This window comes from Cryptotermes secundus, unplaced genomic scaffold (genome assembly GCF_002891405.2).
Source record: "Cryptotermes secundus unplaced genomic scaffold, Csec_1.0 scaffold1368, whole genome shotgun sequence".
Lineage (NCBI taxonomy): Eukaryota > Metazoa > Arthropoda > Insecta > Blattodea > Kalotermitidae > Cryptotermes > Cryptotermes secundus.
In genome coordinates this window covers 71677-75896 of record NW_019733850.1, presented here as the reverse complement: position 1 = coordinate 75896, position 4220 = coordinate 71677, and the positions used below count along the sequence as shown (strand labels likewise).

At 42.6% G+C, this 4220-nt stretch overlaps 1 protein-coding gene across 1 annotated transcript in view; it reads left to right on the top strand.

The window, feature by feature from the left end:
* Window positions 1-502: 502 nt before the first annotated feature.
* The window catches only part of LOC111868321 (farnesol dehydrogenase-like), a 20407-nt gene continuing 16689 nt past the window's right edge, over window positions 503-4220 (top strand). The window contains exon 1 of the mRNA XM_023858874.2: window positions 503-600. The gene's annotated coding sequence lies outside the window, so the exon portion shown is untranslated. The remainder of the gene's footprint in view (window positions 601-4220) is intronic.

Genomic DNA, 4220 nt, shown 5'->3' with positions numbered 1-4220 from the left:
TAGGTAGGTAGGTAGGTAGATAGATAGATAGATAGATAGATAGATAGATAGATAGATAGATAGATAGATAGATAGATAGATAGTACTGATAATGTAAAATAGCAAAAGAACCGTGTGAAAATTTCATATGTCAGTTTGATTGCGATAAATAATGAACCAATAGAGGTAGGGGTTTGAAATTGGGTACAGAGACAAATCATGGCGTACCTACACCCGGAATATTGTTTTCATGTCAAGACATAGCCTACATAGAAAAATTGGGAAAGTTCTAATATCCACAGTTCAGTAATAAATTCTTGACAAATACAAAATAAATAAAAGTGATAACAGTAAATAGGCCTACATCTTCAAGCCTGGAAGCGTTTGCTTCCGCTCGCAGCGATCTGCGTGTATTAATGCCATACCTGTACTACTGTAGACATCCAGGAAGCGTCCTTAATGCATGTCATATTTCCAAGTTTTCCTTTTGTGCCGCCATGACGTTGCACTTCTGTCGTAACAATATGCGCTCCAAGTAACGTCACAGAATGCATTATATAATAAGTTCGCGCGCCGCTGAGTTGCTCTCAGTTGTGGCAGGAAGGAGCAGCTGCGATTAAGGTAGGTGGACCCTGCTATCTCGTTGCTTGTTGCGGAAGTTGCTTTTCCTTCCTCGTTGGGATAAGGTCACCCAGGGGTTTATTTCTGCCGTCAGTGCCCAGCGGGGAGTGAAGCTCACCACTCACCTCTATCAATTGCCGAAGTTAAGAATGGGAGACTTATACGCGGCGTCGTGATTAATTAAGCATAAGAAAAATTCGCCTTTACGGTGCACGGGAGTGGGGAATCCATTGCGCAGATATAAAAGCGCATGTCAGATGGATCTGTTCTTAACGGCGTCGCACCACTTCAGTTCCGGTTTCCTTCTTGAAGCAGCCTGAAGGCCCGTCCACATTACTCGTGCTCGTGTGACTCGCTATGCTCGCGAGTAATGTGGACGATATGACAAGTCACGAGACAAGCATTTTTAAAATTTTTAATTTAAAAACTATATAAATAAAAACGTAAATGTTGGTTTGTGTCTTATGGAAGATCTCCGAAAGTTCTTCACCGATTGCTTTGAAATGGTGACACAACGTTGCATTCGAACACGTGCGTACTTTCATATACCTATTATATAGATGTCACACCCGTGACAGGCAAAAACAGGTAAAAGTATTAATTGTATTCAATACAATATACTGTAACGCGTTATATGTCGTCCATCGAATACCAAGAGATCGTTGCCTAGGAATACTCGTGGCAACGAACTGTTGAAAGAGCACATCGTTGCCTTGGAATAGCCAATAAATTAAAATACGACTACAGCCTATACACACTATGAGTAAATATACGGATCCTCACGCGCCGAAGCCTGGCGAGCAACTGAAGTAGTGTGGATGAAGATTTACGAGCACAAGTAAAAGCCAGACGAGCACGAGTAATGTGGACGCGCCGTGACAGCAGCCTGCACCGTTCCTACATCTTCCTGCTTTCAGACTCTTACACCGCTTCGGCAGTGCTTTACTGTGGGGTGTTTTAAACTCAGTGAAGTACTGATAAGCCAACTGATTGCCATGGGGCGGAATTCGAAAAAGAATTTAAGGGCACTTCTTTAGTTTTTTTTTATTGCTAGTGGGGTGGGACTAAGTCCCTTGTACTGCGGTCACTTCTGGCCTATTGTACCAGCCCCAGATGATAGGTGAGGGTGATTGTGGAGCAATTGGTGGAATGAAGATTGGCAGGGGAAACCGAAGTACTCGGAGAAAACCTACCCCAATGCCACTTTGTCCACCACAAATCCCACTTGACCAAACCCGGGATCGAACCCGGGCCGCCGCGGTGGGAAGCCAGCGAGTAACCGCTTGAGCTATGGCGCGGCCAAGAGCACCTCTTTAGTTTTGTATGAAGAACGGTAGCATTTTATGCGAGGGATGCGTTCCTGAAGATATAGCAAAATTCAAGAGAAGTTCTATCATAGGATTAAAGCCGCACTATTTCAAACTCTGCACATAAAGTGAGACTTTATTATTAATATTTTTATATCGCAATATTTGAAATTCGCATAAAATGGGATTGGACTGCATATCAAATTTTCCATTCTGTAATCATTCACAAATTCAAGATTAGAGCTTCGTTCTCCAAGAATATCTCTGTTTTGACGTAAAAGTAGAGATAAACTTCACATATGAAAACCGTCTGTTGTGTGCCTGGGCTGTGGCAGGCAGTGAACAGACTACGGACGCAATAAATTCATCCGTTTGGCCACTGAGTCACTTGTTATGTCTGTCATTTTCACGCCGGCGCAAGGGACAGCAAAATAACAGTTTAGTGGGCTTAGCTTTAGGTCACGTTTGCATTTATTGTGACTAGCCATACGTTGTGTGGCGGCTGGTTTTGTCCAAACGAATGTAATTTGTAGATGTATGTTACCAGGGGAGGTAACAAGTGTCTCCAGAATTCTTATTTGTGATTGCAAGGTTAACCAAAACGTGTCTTAATTTTCTTTCTTATACGGGGCTATTATAAATTATCTTGGTGATAAATTGATGTATTTTTGAAATTCTAACAGATAAAAACATAAATCAACTTGAAAAGAACATGGAAACTCATTAACTTTTTGTTGGCATCAATGATTGTACCATATCAGCCGCGAATGGCGCTCCGATTGCTGTCAAATTAAAATGGCGTCTCATGAACATAAGGCACAATAGGGCGATCAGTACTTAATCCTTGGCCCCCCTGGATCTCCGGACCTCACTCCGTGAGACTTCTACGTATGGGGATGAAAGACCAGGCATACCACCCTCCGATGCCACGGTTCCTCCGACAGCGAATTTCACAGGGCGTAGCTAACGTCGATGAGTCACAGTTGCGGCGTGCATAGGAAGAATTCGAAGATGGCGTTGAGGTGTGCAGAGTAACTAACGGTGCACATATCGAATATCCCCAAATAAACTTTATGAGTTTCCATGCTGTTGTCAAGTCGTTTCATAATTATATATCATAACTGTTTAGAAAATACACTTATTTATTAATACCCAAATCATTTATAATCGCCCTGTACGTAGATGCATATTGAACGCATAGGCTGGTTTCTAGTGGTATGATTTTCGGACAAAGTTTAATGGAGGTCCGTGAGTTCTTTAAAAGGTAACGAAAGGGAAACAGTAACACAATAATTATTTAAATATGTATATCGTGTAGAGTTTAAATTCCTATCAATAAAGTTCAGAGTAACTGGAAGGAGATATTCTCCAAGCTGATTACACAGTTCATGATTTTTATTTGTCTAAAGATATCCGTAGCGTAATGTCCCTCCTGAGAAGCTGATAGTCACTCAGCGAATACATGAATACAGGGCATGTAGCATTAATGGGAGAAGAAAAATCCACATAGAATATTGGTGGGAAAGACAGAAGGAAAGACACCACTAGGAAGACCAAGACGTAGGTGGGTGGACAATATTAAAATGTATCTTAGCGCGATATGGTGGGATGGTATACACTGGATTGATCTGGCTCAGGACAGGGACCAGCAGAGGGCTCTTGTGAACACGGTAATGAACCTTCGCGTGCCATAAAATGCTGGGAAGTTCTTGAGTAGCTGGGCAACTGGCGGCTTCTGGAGAAGGGCTCAACTCTATGAGGATAGATAATTTATGGGTCAGCTTAGCGTTTTCTGAACATAGCATAAATCGAGTAGGCCTATGTGTTGCGCTTGATATGCAAGCATACAAGCTCGTGCGCACGCACGCACGGAAACACATATACACATTCAAAAGTCGCCTTTCTGAATACGAATGATTTTAAATAGCCTGCAAATACCTGTTACCACTTCAGCTGCCGATCTGAAATCATGCAAGTCCTAACATCGACTAACGTAAAGTACGGTCAAGTGAGGACTCGGCTACAGAGCAGCAGGCAGCCATAATTTCATTAAACGACACTTAACCAAATGATGCACGAGATATTTCAGTATTCACTTCCTACCTCAAACGAAGCACCCTGTGTCGCCATTTCAAAACCAGCCCACTGATACTGTTTAGGGAATGCTGGCTATCTATGCTACAAGCCGGAAGGTCGCAGATTCGATTCCCGATGTCACTGGATTTTCAATAGACCTAATCCTTCCAGCAGCAATATATCCCTGGGGTCGACTCAACCTCTAACAGAAATGAGTACCAGGAATCTTCCGGGGGG